This window comes from Dermacentor variabilis, chromosome 5, assembly GCF_050947875.1.
Source record: "Dermacentor variabilis isolate Ectoservices chromosome 5, ASM5094787v1, whole genome shotgun sequence".
Taxonomy (NCBI): Eukaryota; Metazoa; Arthropoda; class Arachnida; order Ixodida; family Ixodidae; genus Dermacentor; species Dermacentor variabilis.
In genome coordinates, this window is record NC_134572.1 from 40,707,168 (window position 1) to 40,723,353 (window position 16,186).

Below are 16,186 nucleotides of genomic sequence, written 5' to 3' on the forward strand. Positions count from 1 at the left end.
TACATTTCTCTGTTTGACTGTTTGCCCTCCATTTGGACAACTTGACAGTTGGTTCACGGGCACCATCTCCTTTGGCGGAGAATACAGTTACCTTTGCCAACTCTTTGCATGATAACATCAAATTTACATACTTGAAAAACGTTGAATATGTCTGCACAACTAGTACTTTTGATTGTTAAAGATTTATCATATCTGTCAACTTACGACACCGAGAGCGAGGGGTGGGGGGGAGGGTTTAGTGTTTACTGAATACTAGTACATTTTGAATTGAATATCAAATTAAATAAAAAAATTTAGTACAGAGCTTTATGCTTACAAATTTTGTGCAAAAAGGGATGGTCCTGCTCATGCTCAGAAATCTCACATGAAGTAGCAAGAATGTTGTCAGCTGTCTTTAGCCAGAGTTCAACAATATGCCAATGCAGCTTTCTAATTGGAATTTTTTTTCCTATATTTCTTGCTTCACAAGTTAATTAATCTTGTCTAATTAAGCAAAATACAAAAACAAGTGTGACTGCATACAAAAGTGAGCAACATGCATTTGGTAGCGTCGTCTTAGAGTACATCGGCTTATTTTTTAACTCTGGCTAAAGTTAGCTGAAACACCCTGTATACATAGTATCGTGTACTCTTAGGCATTACGTAATCAAGGAGTACAGACCACTTACGTAAATATCTTGGAAAGTATCTACAGAGATTCCACAGCTACCTTAATTCTACACAAGAAAAGTAGGAAGATACCTATAAAGAAAGGGGTCAGACAGGGATACACAATCTCCCCAATGCTATTCTCTGCGTGCTTGGAAGAAATGCTCAAGTTATTCAACTGGGAAGGCTTAGGAGTAAGGATCAATGCCGAATACCTCAGCAACCTTCGATTTGCCGATGACATTGTTCTATTCAGCAACACTGCAGCCGAGTTACAACAAATGATTGAGGACCTTAACAGAGAGAGAGTAAGAGTGGGGTTAAGATTAATATGCAGAAGCAAAGATAATGATGAATAACCAGGCAAGGGAACAAGAGTTCAGGATCGCCAGTCAGCCTCTAGAGTCTGTGAAGGAGTATGTTTACCTAGGTCAATTAATCACAGGGAACCCTGATCATGAGAAGGAAATTCATAGAAGAATAAGAAATGGGTTGGATTGCATACAGCAGAGAACAAGTTAAGGACCGTGCGAAGAGCGATGGAACGAAGAATGCTAGGTATAACCTTGAGAGACAGAAAGAGAGTGATTTTGATCAGAGAGCAAATGGGCATTGCCGATATTCTAATTGACATTAGGAGAAAATGGCACTGGGCAGATCATGTAATGCGCAGGTTAGATAACTGTTGGACCATTAGGGTTACTGAATGGGTACCAAGAGAAGGGAAACTCAGTAGAGGAAGGCGGAAGACAATAGGTGGTGCAATGAAATCAGGAAATTCACGGGTGCTATATGGAATCGGCTGGCGCAGGACAGGGGTAATTGGAAATCGCAGGGAAATCACGTCTTCGTCCTGCAGTAGACACAAAATAGGCTGATAATGATGATGACGACTGTTATAGAAGTATCGTCCTGAATACCAATGAGATTTTCAGTAGAATAGTGGGCAATACTATGCTTATAACGGAAATCATCCATTGCTTAGAAAGCGCCTTTCCTATTTTCATCCAGGAAAGAAAAGGGTTTTTACATCTTTACTGCAGGAATTGTCTGTGGGTTAGCTCGTTAAGGCCAATGTGACGAGACGTACATTTGAGGGATCGCCAACCGTTTGTGCACAGGCGCTAGAGAGAAAATCGGGGGCGCTTTTGCTGCTTGAATATATGACTCTGCCTAGGCACTACGGAGGAGGTTTTTTAGCGCGCGTTGTATTCGTTTGTCCCCAGGCATGCCGGCGTTGCGGAGTGCGGTCGAGTTTGCGCTCAGCCGCTGGCTGCCCGCAGCCAGCGTGCGCGGACGCCCCATTTGGTGATCGCTGTGTCTGAAGGGCAATGTTCTGACTGGTGTTGTGTAAGTCGCGGGTCGCTTTTTTTCGTCGCGAAGATAGATTGGGTTTCTTACAAGTACTGCTCCTGCAGGGCACATGTAATCGGCAAACGGAGGCCTCAGGAGAGCACCTGAGTTTATAATAAAGCAGGCGGCGCAGGATCTCCAGGGCACCCAAAAGGTAGCGGGGGGATCAAAGCTGAAAGCAGGGCGGCCCGTGGGTTGGGGTCGCGGAGACCGAAGCGTGCCAGGGGGTGTTTGCATGGCTGTCCGCTATCGCGGACAGCCGATCTTATACACCCCTGGCACGCGCAGGCTTCGGCGAGCTCCCACCCACGTACAAATTCGGATTCTAGCTTTGGTGTCCCCGTTGCCGCTTTGCTGTCCTGGAGGCGCCGCCAATAATGCGAAATAATGACACGTTGTTACAATTAGCAAAAAACACGATTGAATAAATATAGTTACATCCAGCCGCCAACTTGTCACGCTAAGTTCAGCACTACCGCGCCCCGCGACTTTTTTCATTATATGCGACCGGGCTCTACTACGGTCGCTACTATTCCCACAGAAACATCTGTGCTGTTATTTACGAGGTACGTCGCCGTAAGGCGCGAGAAAGCTATGAGCCGCCACGACTGACTTAGCATGAGCGCCGCAGGGGCGAGACGGTCTGTCTGACACAGCGGTCGCCAAATCGGTTGTCAGTGCCCGCTGCTTCACCTATTTTACAAACGCCTACAACACGCGCTAGGAAACCACCTCGGTAGTGCCGTCAATCATATTGGCGGCGAGGAGTTACGGAGTCGCCATCTATCGGAAGCGCCTCGCTGGCGTAGTATGGGGGATCGCCCCGCGGCGCGACCCTCCTAGGTTTTGCTGTCAGCGCTCACTGAAGACATCACGCGGGAGCTCTCCCGGACATTTCTGTAAATACTTTCGAAACGAGAGAAGTTTTTTACTGTCTAAATATTAATCTTGGTCAAACTGAAAGCACAGAATCGTTTACAGACGCTATCTCTTTACCGAATACGTACAGTGAACGCCACTGCGCGCGCGTGGTCGCCGCGATGGAGTCCCCCGAACCGGCTTCTTACGTGAAAGGTAGGCAAACGCTGAGAGCAAACTATGTGAAATATGTTCTTATAGTGTTTGTATAACTAAATGGAGCGTAATAGAATGAAGCCTCAATGCAGCGATCGCACAGGTTCGCAGCGACCGACTGCGCGTCTGCATGCTTGTCCGCGCACTGTTTCGCTTTCGCCGCGTGCGCGTTTTCGCATCGTGCCATGAGCTTTAGGCCGCAGAATATGAGCATTTGACAGTATACAAGCAATCATCTTTGCGTGGGCGCTATCAGACCTGTTCAAAAATAATTTCATTGTAGAGACTTCGACGCCTACGGGGACTGTGATGTGCCGTCGCGACGATTCAATCTTCTTTTTTCGTCTAAATTCTTGGACGTTTCAATATTATTTCTCGAGTTGCGTCGCATTGTATGTTTATCGATGTTCTCAGCGTGCCATTTCCCGCTGCTTCTATATTGTAATCCGGTGCATAAATTCATAACACAAACATGACCATATGCCATGCTTTTTTAAAAATGTGCTTCTTACCACTCCCTTTCCACTTCAGTGAACTTGCCAGTATCTATAGCATCGACAAGTTCATAGACCAAACCGTCATGACATTAGTTGGGCAGCGGACTCGGGCGAGCGTCTCGGTGCGCGTTTTCCGAACATCGCAGGCCCGGCGCCGTAGCAGAAATCTTCGTCGCGTCTGTGCTTGCTGCATACCCGATTTGTAGCCGATGATTGTTTGCCGGTTTTATGTTTCGTGCGCCAAGCTTCACGTAGCTTGTTGTCCTGCGGCTACGTGTGACTCAGGCTGACACCGGGCTTCGTTGCGTACGTCCGGCAATGCGGCACCGAGCAGTAGCCTACCATGTTGCGCGCCTTCAAAGGCAGTCACTACCTATTGTGTTGCTTTCAAGCGTTGTAAAGGAGACACTCGAAGCGGTAAAATCTCGCCACTAAATGAGGACCGCAGCGTACGAGGGAATTTAAACTCGTTTTCAGCTCGCTTCGGCGCGCCCGAAGCAGCCGACGCGGCCGCTATGTCCACGTGATCCCTCCTAGCACGTCACGCCGACGGTGGCGCCAGCTTTTCCAGTGGTGGAGCACGAGGCCAATATTTGAAGAGCAAAAGCCTCCAGATTTTCTCTCTCGCGCCCGCTCTTACTCGCGCCTGCGCACAAACGACTGGCGATCCCTGATATGAACATCTCGTCCGCTCCGCGTGGTCATTGGCAATGCATAAATTCAATGGCGTAGCCAGATTTTTCTTTTTTTTGGGGGGGGAGGGGGGGGTTGTGCGGAAAAGCGGGGTACTTACTTGATCAGTGACCCGAGAAGAGCTGGGAAGGCCGCAGCAGACTAACACAAATTTGTGTGGGAGGGTGTCGGGGTGTCATGTGCCCGGTGTGCCACCTCTAACTACGCCACTGCTCGGGTCGAGGGGCCTTCGGTAAAGAGCTGGCGCGTTGTCACTTTCAGGTTCGGCTTCGTTTGATGCCTGTCGTAGGTTTTCAAATCGGGAGACGCCCCCTTCCCCCATCCTTCTGTCCGCGTCCATCTGTCCGTGTAAATGCGTCTGCAGCCTGGGGTCAGAGCGCTAGTCACATGCCATTTTCGAGCCCGCCATGTAAAACAAAGCTAGTGTTGTGACGGGTCGTTCGAAGCTGCTAAAAGAGATCGATGTGCGCCTGCGAACGGCGTTCGGAACGAGGCGCCCCCGTACGGCGTTTCGCAAATATGGGGGCCGTGAACAGCTTCGTTGTCATGCCGTGCACCCGCTTTCGTTTGCGAGGAATTTCGTAAGGATTTACGGGTGTCGCACGGCTGCTGCGAATATGTGTGCGTCGATTTAATTGGCACCAAGCCGTAACTTTAGTCGCCGACGCCCGATGAAGCAGCTGCGATTAGGCCTAATGGCGTGTGACCATCTGGGTCACAATCGACGGCTCAGGAAAAGAATTTCTTCCCTCAACCGGCTGATTGCAGAATATTGCACGCAACTATCTAACCAGCAATGGAACGAGGTGTGCGACGCCGCGGACGGCCGCATCAACAGCGGGACGACGTGGCACCTGCTCAAACATCTTTTAGATAGAACCAAAACCAAAGCGGACCAGGGTCGTACGCTGAACAAGATCATGCACGAGGAACTCAAAATTACTACGGAAAATGAGCTCATTGACCGTCTTGCCGACAAGTACCTCCCGCTGGCCAAAAATGCTAGAGGCACGACCGCCGATGCCTATCGCGGCAAATCCAAACCAGAGCTTGATCGGGACTTCTCAACCGAAGAGATACGCACGGCGCTTCAGAACCTAAACAGCAAGTCAGCGCCGGGGCCGGATGGCGTAACTAACAAGGCACTTAGAAACCTCGACGAAACCTCAATCGAAACCCTCACAGAGGAAATCAACAAAATCTGGAGGAATGGAGCACTACCAGAAGAGTGGAAAACGGCCCTTATCGTGCTCATCCCAAAGCCTGGCAAGGCGCCCAACATCAATAACCTCAGACCTATCTCGCTGACGTCTTGCGTCGGCAAGGTAGCCGAGCACGTGGTCCTAAACAGGCTCTCGAAACATCTCGAAGATAAAGATGTCTATCCCGCAGCAATGATCGGCTTTAGACCCGGGCTATCCACCCAAGACGCCATGAAGCTCCTCAAGCATCAGATCATTGACGCAGACACGAGAGACGCGAGAGTAATCCTAGGACTAGACCTCGAAAAGGCATTCGATAATTTGTCACACGACTACATACTCGACACGATCTCCAACCTCGACCTCGGCACGAGACTCTACGCTTATACAAAATCGTTCCTGAGCGACAGAACGGCCACCCTCCGTCTAGGGGAAATCAAGTCCCAGAAATACAAACTCGGAGGCAGGGGCACCCCGCAAGGTTCTGTCATCTCTCCGACGCTTTTTAACCTTGCGCTAGCCGGCCTAGGCAAGAAACTGGATCAAATCGAGAACGTCAAATACACGATATACGCCGATGACGTAGCGCTCTGGGTCCCCGGAGGTAGCCTGGGATCAATTGAAAGCGCTCTGCAGGAAGCGATCGACGTGATCGAGGAATACCTCGCTCCCACCGGCCTGCGATGTTCGCCTGCGAAGTCGGAGCTCTTCGTCTACAAACCATCGAGGAGCGGTCCCAAACCAAAGAACGAAATCAGAGACACACACGTCATTACTCTCAGAACAAAAGACGGAGGAACCATTCCACACGTCAGCAAAATCAGAGTCCTTGGGATGTTCATTGAAAGCAACGGCTCTAACGCCGCTACAGTGGAGAAGATCGTGACAAAGTCGAATAATGCATTGAATCTCATACGACGCGTAGCCAACAGACAACACGGCCTTAAGGAAGAAAATCTTCTCAAGCTAACACACGCCTTTGCGCTATGCCACTTCACCTACGAGGCGGCCATGCACAGATGGAAGGTAGCGGAGAAGGACAAACTCAATGTACAACTGAGGAAGCTAGTCAAACTAGCGCTGGGAATCCCCAAGAACACCGAGACAGAGCTCCTGCTGCAACTGGGGGTACACAACACACTTGAAGAAATCGCCGAAGCTCAAGAACGGGCTCAATGGACAAGACTCTCTGGAACCAAACCGGGTAGGGACATCCTAGCCAAACTAGGTCATGACACCACAGTAATCGAGAATCTATATCAAAGCGTTCCGACGGACACACGCAACTTTTACACGGTTCGCCCACTGCCGCGGAACATGAACCCCGCGCACCATCAACCCAGAAGGCTGGCACGCGGATCGTTCATCCTGCGCGAAATACGTGATAAGAAGATCCTAGCCTGTTTCGTTGACGCGGCACAGTACCCAACCAGGAAGGCCTTCGTTGCCACCACGATCAATAAGCAAGGTCAAGTGAGAAACGCTCTCACAGTCAAGACCCACAAGTCCGAGATAGCAGAACAGGTTGCCATCGCACTCGCGCTCACAGACCCGACCACCAACCACGTCTACAGCGATTCACGCTCGGCCGTCAAAGCCTTTCAGAAAGGAGCAGTTGCAAGACAAGCACTACAAATAATCAATAGATCCGCACCGCTGCAGCATCACACCATCTGCTGGTTCCCGGCACACCTCGGAGAGATCGAGGACGCCCCTCGCAATCTCAATGAGATGGCTCACAGGAGCGCGCGAGACCTAACCTTCCCCGACGCCCCCTATTCTGGTCGTGACCATCCCAGCGAGAATCGGGACCCTCCCTCCACATATAACGAGATCATAAAGCACTTTTATCTAGACCGCAGAATATACAGCACACCTCACAATAAGCTCACCAGGCCTCAAGCCCTGACGTTCAGAATGCTTCAAACAAATACGTACCCCACGCAGAACAGACTACACCACTACATGCCTGACCTATACAAAACATCATATTGCGAAAATTGCCATAGCACACTAGACGTACATCACTTGCTCTGGCCGTGTGGTCGGACCCACGCAAACAAGGATCAAGACTCCGCCAGGCTACAAGACGCATTACGCAGCACGGACCTGGCGGAGCAGCTCTGGGCCGTCCAGCGAGCCCACGATGCGGCCAGGGAGTTACAACTCCCGGTCCCAACGTGGGAGTAGCCCGCTCTATGGGACCTTGCGCCCCGTAGCTCGCAGGACCTTTCTATAAAGTTACTCCATCCATCCATCCATCCATCTGGGTGTACAATATGAGACATGTGGTCGCCGGCCTAAATTCGAAAAGATCTAAGTGATAGCAAAAAAAAAAAAAGGAACTGACTCGGAAAATTGATTAAATTATGGTTTTTAGGTGCCAAACCCACGAATTATGAGGCAAGCCGTAGTTCGGGGCTTCTCGCCTACGAGAAGGGCATCGAGGCACCATAATTTTGACCACCTGGGTTTCTTTAAAGGGGCCTGAACCACTTTTTATCGAAGTGGAGAAATGCACTTGAAGTTAAAATAGGCTATTTCCGAAATACATTGTCGCAAAAAGTATTGCAATGCGTTGGACAAGGCTTCAAAATCACGCATAAGCTGCCTGACAGTGGAGCACTGCAGTTTTTATAGATAAGCTAGATTATTGATGACCATGTGTGCTGGAGCACTGTGGACTATATAGACGCGCGTGGAAATGCGCGTGCATAGTCCATGGAGTCTGCAGCCATGGTTGGATATGTTCCCCGCGTCCGAACAAGGACCTGTTATTATAGTACGTGCCATATAGCGATGGCTCGGCTTACTCGAGAACCGTGAAGAGGGTCATTGCGGTGCTTTCCTAAAAGTCCTCGTTTCGGAAAACGTGTCCGCATGTCATATGAGGACGCAGTTTCATTGAGCAAGTGGGTGCATTTAAAACTCGCCGGATTCTCTTCCTTGTTTCGATAGCGGTGGCGGAAAGCGCCGAAGGTCAATAAAAGGTGACGTGGCTCAGGCCCAAAGGGTTCAAAAGAACGGCCTCAAGTGGTACCACACAGTGTACTGTTTATATTTTTTTACGCTATACATATATTTATTATTAAATGGCGCTTTTGCAAATGAGTTGATTCTATAGACCAGGCGGACATAATTTGCCGCTGATAACGTCAGTTTCAGAAGTCTAATTAAAATTGTTAATGAATTTTCATTAGAACATTGGGGACTGTTGTTGACACGGCAAACATGGAAGCAGTCACACTTTAATGCACTCCGATTTCTTTCCTTTCTTTTTTGTGAAAGTCACACTTAATTAACGCTCAATCCAGCCAATATCGAAAGCGAAAGGCCTATCATATCAGATGGAAGCGCCCCGTGACGAAAAGCGTGACGAAGTTTGAAAACGTAGCATTAACGGCAAGTACTGATACGGCGCGTTTTTCCTGATCTGCGGCGACGTGCCGTATTAGTATGTGCCATGACACAGTCAGAAGTGTTGGAGCAAAGTATGCCATCCCGCCAGCCTCCGAACTTTTCGAAGCGACCACTTTCACCTGCGCACTGTCAAAACAGCCGGTGCCGGTAATGCATATATATATATCTATATATATATATTACGTATCACATACTTGCAGCGAGATAAGAGGGGGTTAACCGAGAGGCCGGATTTTTATTAATCATATCATGAGAAGGCCAACAATAACATCAAGGAAAACGTAGGGTAAATTACTTGTACTTGATAATTGGATTAAAGAAATGATAAGTTAATAATAATATTTGGGGTTTTACGTGCCAAAACCACTTTCTGATTATGAGGCACGCCGTAGTGGAGGATTCCGGAAATTTTGACCACCTGGGGTTCTTTAACGTGCACCTAAATCTAAGCACACGGGTGTTTTCGCATTTCGCCCCCATCCAGAAATGATAAGTTGATGGCAGTGAAAGTTGATGAAAAAACAACTTGCCGCAGGTAGGGAACGATCCCATGTCTGTGCATTACGCGTGCGATGCTCTGACCAATTGAGCTACCGCGGCGCAGTTTCCCCATTCACTTTCCCCATAATTTCTTGGGTATTTTATGTATTGCTGCTTGAACTAGCCTTGGGAGTGTTAGCCAGCGCCGCCACTCACAAACCTTGGCGGCGGATGCGGTAACGGCAGATGACGATTACCGTTGTGTGGCAGATATACACCCCAAAGGGCGTACCATTTGTCTACACTCTTAAAACGGTTGCACCCTTTGGGGTGTATATTTGTCCCACAACAATAATCGTCATCTGCCTTGCTTGCGCTTCCTTTCCTGAAAACTCGGCGCTCGCCACTTTCCTGTCGAGAATGCTGCGTCACACTGATAAGGTGCATGTCGTTCGGAACTGGAAAGTACCGGGCACACAGCGTTAAAGAAAGGAAACGCGGGCAGCACGGATGACGATTATCGTTGTGTGACAAGATACGCCCCAAAGGGTGTAAAATTTTCTAAGAGTGTATGCATTCTTAAAACGGTTGCACCCTTTGGGGTGTATATTTGTCCCACAACAATAATCGTCATCTGCCTTGCTTGCGTTTCCTTTCCTGAAAACTCGGCGCTCGCTACTTTCCTGTCGAGAATGCTGCGTCACACTGATAACACGAATGCCGTTCGTGACTGGAAAGTGCTTGGCTCGCAGCGTTAAAGAAAGGAAACGCGGGCAACACGGATGACGATTATCGTTGTGGGAAGACATACGCTCCAAAGGGTGTAAAATTTTCTAAGAGTGTGGTCGTCATCTGTCTTGCCCACATTTCCTTTCTTTAACGCTGCGAGCCCGGTACACTCTTAAGCAAAATTACACCCTTTTGCCACACTCTAAAAACGTTTGCACCCTTTGGGGTGTATATCTGCCACACAACGATAATCGTCATCTGCCTTGACGCGTTTCCTTTTTTTAACGCTGCGAGCCCGGTACTTTCTAGTAACGAACGGCATGCGCGTTATCAGCATGACATATCATTCCCGACAGGAAAGTAGCGGGCTCGGCGTTTTCAAGAAAGGAAACGCATGCAAGGCAGATGAGGATTATTGCTGTGTGACAGAGATACACCCCAAAGCGTGTAACTTTGCCTAAGAGTGTACTTGGAAGTCACGAAAGGCATGCGCGTTATCAGCATGACAGCATTCTCGACAGGAAATTAGCGAGCGCATCGCTTTGAAGAAAGGAACCGCAAGCAAGACAAGTGACGATTATTGTGGTGTGGCAAATATACACTCGAAAGGGTGCAACTGTTTTTAGAGTGGGTAGTAAACACTCTTAGAAATATTTACACCCTCTGGGGCGTATCTTGTCCCACAACAATAATCGTCATCATGCCCGGTACTTCCCAGTCACGAACGGCATGCGCGTTATCAGTGTGACTCAGCTTCTCGAAAAGAAAGTAGCGAACGCCGAGCTTTCAAGAAAGGAAACTCGGGCAAGACAGATGACGATTATCGTTGTGGGACAAGATAAGCCCCAAAGGGTGTAAATATTTCTAAGAGTGCACTCTGAAGCGAAAAGTACACCCTTCGGGGTGTATATCTGCCACACAAAAATAATCGTCATCTGCCTTGCTTACGTTTCCTTTCTTGAAAACGCCGCGCCCGCTACTTTCCTGTCGGGAATGCTATGTCATGCTGATAACGCGCATGCCGTTCGTTACTGTATGTTACTGGGAAGTACCGGGCTCGCGGCGTTAAAGAAAGGAAATGCGGACAAGACAGATGACGATTATTGTTATGGCAAAAGGGTGTAATTTTGCTTAAGAGTGTATGAATGCTACAACGGCGAACACGTTCGCTAGTTCAAATGTCCGCGCCGAGTCAACCATCTCGGAGGCTATGTGAGACGCTACTACAACAAGCTTTTTGCAACGAAATATGTCTTTTTTTATCACTCAAGGTTAACGTTTGTGGAATATATTTGGTTCTAAAAGTTCTGTTCCTTATTATTTATCTGGCTCATTAAGATATTATGCGCTAACCGCGCGCAGTTATATCAAACTTAAGTGTCTGCATGGATATTGCAAGCTCGAAACATAGTAACCCTATGGCTTGAAATGCGATCAATTGTGTTCTAAAAGATCTTTGGCAATAAATGTGTAGTTGTTTCAGATATATGTTCCCAGCTGCTGTTAAGGAACATGTTTATTTTTTTTTTGCTCTATATATGTTAGCCGCGAGAACCTGAGGCAAGGTCGGAGCTGACATCTCGGTCTTCTAAATATATCCGTTATACACCGGCAAATATTATCATGAACAAAAAGTAAAAAAAAAGAAAACAAGAACAATGCTGTACACAGTCACTCATTATCATGAGTTGAGGCCACATACAACATTCACATTTGGCCAGCATCCGTTCCAGGAAGCCATTTATACTATTTTAGTGCATGATAGATGGTGATCAATGATCAACGTCTAAAAAAGTTGATGGTGATAGCGCGTTTAGCGCCCTCTCTTGATGTTCGGACGTAGCTGAACTGACGTCATGAAAATTTGATGGCCGTATGTGGCTAGGTTTAGCGCTTAGCAGTGTTGTAGGTGTTGGGTGAGCTACTGCCGGAGTTTGTTGAAATATACGTGTGAATCTTCATGGTTTCCACAAGAAAAACACGGAAGAAAAGTGCAGTGCTCGTGAAAAGGTGTTGTCTGTGCTGTGCAAAAAGCCTGGAAAGGTTCACGAGAGGAGCGGTGAGTTAACTTCTTTTTTGATGCCGCTAAGTGCGGGCGCTTTCTCAACGTAAGCCTATAGTGTCGCTTTGACGTTGTTGTTCGAAATGTTTGCTTTGGCTATAAGGTATCTCATACAGCGTTTCCTTTGGTCGAAGCATTGCTCTATCTCTCGTGATGCTTTTTTGCTCCCATATGCAGCACACCACGGTGCTGAGGGGCATGTCAAAGCGAAAGAGTTGCGCGTGTAGCAGTCATTCTCTAGCTAGGTGTCGGCTCGGATCGCGTAAATTGAAGAAGAAAACGAGAGAACCTATCGTCGCCTCTGCATTTCCCAAATTCAGACGGGCGTGGAATTTTCAGTTACTCTTCTATAAATAAAACGCACACCGCGTAGGCTTCCTTTTGCCATGTTAAGGTTGCCTTTGCTCCGAAGGAGTGCCCTCTGCGACAGGATACCTGCTGTCGGCGTTTTGCTTTCTCTTTTAAGAAATTTGTTCTTGTGTCTCAAAAAGTTAGGAGGCGAGAAATCGCTTGATTAAAAGACGCACGTTAGAAGTTTTAGTCTGTTTCTTGCCATCGCGACGCCTCTGCTCGCCGGCTACTCGGTTGTCACTCCCATGCCGCCTGTGGCGCGTTCATGCTCATTCGTTCATTCCTTCGGCGCGTTCATGCTCAGCTGGGCTTCAACTGTATGGATCGCCAAGACAATGTAACCAAGCTCAGTGCTTTTGGAGTGAATCAGTAGCACTCAAGCTTGCTCGGACATATTTGCATTGGACGAGACTAACGTGTCTGCACTTCGGATGCTAGCAACGCGCTACCCAGCATCATCTCGTTGCGTTCGCGTACAGATCCCACGCTAAGGAGAAAGGAGCAGCAAGAAATTCGCTAGCCATAAGAAAACAAATCTGCTGCGTAGAAAGCGTTCCCCGCTAACTGCCGTATCTGATATGCCGTGAATCCTTCACGGTGTGTCTTGGCATACACGCGGCCAGCCACGACGGCCCTACCATCGTGGTTCGTGTATGTGCGCGCTTGGTTTTCTCGTGAAGGTGCATCCCCGCAAAGGGGTGTAGCCCTTGAGTGCACCGACAACAGGTTGTGTGAACGTGCGAGCTGTTTCAGGAGGCGCGTTTTTGGTCAGGGCGGGCGCGGCGACCAACACCGCTTACCCACACGCCCGTTCACGCATATAGTAGTGGGGCATGGCCATGAGATCTCAGTGTACGCGAAATTCCCAAGTAAGGCAGGGCCCGCCTGACGTCACGTAAGCGCGCGGAATTGCGGAGGCGACGACGACGAACGACTGCTGTGTGCCGCCTCTGCTGTTTTGGCTGCGGCGGTGGCTGACGTTCTCCGGCCGGTTTGGCGGCAGCGGCTCTCGCGCGCGAGGGCAAGCGACGTGACGAGGAGTCCACCGAGCAGGCAGGCAGCCTCTGAGCGTTTCGCAGCGGACTTCCAATTGTGCATGCACTCGGACTTCCGCGTCTTGCTTCTCCCGGCGATGTCTTGAGGGGAGGAGAAGCTTAACGTTGACACGCTTCATATGGCCGCGCCGCTGGGGATACCTCACTTGGTTGGCGTTTCGCAAGGCACCGCGTATACGATATGGGTCACGGACGTGGCTGTCACGCCCGGCACTTGTGTATACTTTGCCGAGGCACTCGGGAGGGCATGTAGGGCCCCCACCTGTGGTGAAACGATGGTCTGGGCGTGCACAAACTGGCTCCCTCGACTTTTGCCGGCTTACGATCAATTGTCTCGAAGTGGACCCCTCCCACCTGGAAGGCAGTTGTCATTGTTGTACAATGCATTATGCTGGCACCGCAGATTTTTTATGACAGGAGGCTGTGGTGAAGAACGCTGCGTATTATCGCATACGCATTGCTTAGGATGAGTGGCCCGAACCGGGCATATCACACCGTACCACTTACAAGTGTGATAAGCAGAGTGATGAAAGCAGCATGTTAAAGAACTCCAGATGGTCCATGTTATTCCGGAGTCCCCCACTACAGTGCGCCTCAATAAATGTGATTTTGGCGTGTAAAACCCCATAATTGAAATTTGTTTTAGTTTTGGAAGAAAACACTAGTGCAGGTCCTTTACATTTAAAAGAAGACAGCAGGTTTATTTATTCAGTTTACCCAACATTCTTGGAGGAGCATTGGGTAGGGAGGGGTTACAGAAAAATGACAAATATTTAACGCAGAAAAGGGAACTACATAGTAAGAAACAAATAAGTTTGTACATTGGAAAAAAAGTAACATTGGTAAACATTGGAAAAAATACATACAAAGTCGAGGGAATACTATGGAAAAGAAAGTCGAAAAACGATACAAAGGCGAATACAATACAAGGTCGTACAACATAGTCAAGCGAACGTGAAGTTCCAAATGTTCACAAAATTTGGTAGGATCTTTTGAGACAATATTATTTGGAAGGCTGTTTCATAGTGCGATGGCGCGCAGTAATGCAGAGTTACTGAATGACTGTGTGCAGTCAAAAAGGCGCCTGAAACTGAGATGATTAGGAAGTCGAGTAGTTGTGCGAGAAGGGATTTCAAGTGACAAATGGCTGGACGATGAGTTATAGTAGTACTTATGAAAGAGCCATAGAAGAGCAACAGAGTGGCGGGAATCCAAGTCCGCTAGGGGAACATTGCATTTAATTTGGGTAATGCTAGATTGACGACTGTAGTTAGAAGTTATAAAGCGGGCAGCACGATTTTGGATGGATTCCAATTTATCTATTAGGTATTGTTGATGAGGAGACCAGATCGATGAAGCATATTCAAGTTGAGGGCGTACTAAAGTTTGGTAGGCCTGTTGATGGATAGTAGATGGCGAAAGGTGCAGATGATGATGTAAAAACCCTAAAGTTCTGTTAGCTTTAGCTCATATCTTCCTGATGTGAAAGCTCCAGGCAAGATTAGTACAAAAATAAACGCCAAGATATCTGTAAGTAGAGTAACGAGGAACTTCCGATGAGAAGATTTTGAAAGGAAACTTAGGATAGGATTTCATACGAGCGAAGGAAAGAATGCAGCACTTAGATGCGTTAAGTGTCATTTGCCAGTGTTCACACCACTGATTAACTAGGTGAAGGTAATTTTGTAAAGTTAGATGGTCATCATTACAGTTAATCATTCTGTAAATTACGCAATCATCCGTGAAAAGTCGTATGCAGGAGGAAATGTTGCTCGGCAAATCATTGATAAAAATTAGGAACACCTTACGTTACAACAGATGTGGAGGAGCTAAAGTTATTCACAGATATGAACTGTTGCCGATGAGATAAGAAATTGCGAAGCCAAGATAATGTTAATGATTCAATCCTAAGAGCAGTTAATTTAGCTATTAGACGACACTGAGCAACTCTGTCAAAGGTTTTTGCATAGTCGAGAAAGATGCAATCAATAATTTTGCTATTATTCATGCCATATTGTAAATCTGACGTAAATTCCAATAGTTGGGTGTCACAAGGCAATGCTTTACGGAAACCATGTTGATTTTAAAGAAAAAGTTGTTAGATTCAAGATGGTTGGATAAATGGGAGGCAGTGATGTGCTCGAGAAGCTTGCAACAAATGCATGTTAGTGAAATGGGGCGGTAGTTACCAGGTGAGTTTCTGTTTTCATCTTTGAATATAGGAATAACTTTGGCTATCTTCCAGTCTGCAGGAAGAAGACCTGCTGATAAAGACTGCTGAAAAATGTAGTACAAAACCTGCCTGTATATAGCTGACGTGTTCTTTAGAATTTTGGAATTAATGTTGTCAATGCCACATGATGTAGACACCTTTAGATCGCGTATTAGTTTTGAGATGCCTTCAACACTAAATATTTATAGGGGACATGAAGCGATAATGAAGGTCGGAGACACAGGGAACGGAGGAACAGTATTCATTGGTGAACACAGAGCTAAAAAACGAATTGAAAGTTGAAGTACACTCAGACGCAGTGACAGGAATGAAGACAGATGCAGACAGGACTTTATTCCATGCTTTTCTTACGTAAATGTTCAAATTTGAAAGCCTATGTTTGTTTGTGA

The 16,186-nt window shown here is 47.7% G+C and overlaps 1 protein-coding gene across 5 annotated transcripts in view; it reads left to right on the top strand.

The window, feature by feature from the left end:
• Positions 1-11,950: 11,950 nt before the first annotated feature.
• chb (CLIP-associating protein) overlaps positions 11,951-16,186 on the top strand; it is a 217,110-nt gene continuing 212,874 nt past the window's right edge. For 3 of the 5 annotated variants that reach the window (XM_075692193.1, XM_075692192.1, XM_075692194.1), the window contains exon 1: positions 11,952-12,155. The gene's annotated coding sequence lies outside the window, so the exon portion shown is untranslated. Of the gene's footprint in view, positions 12,156-16,186 lie in introns of all 5 variants that reach the window. The other 2 variants (XM_075692191.1, XM_075692195.1) reach the window with 1 other exon arrangement.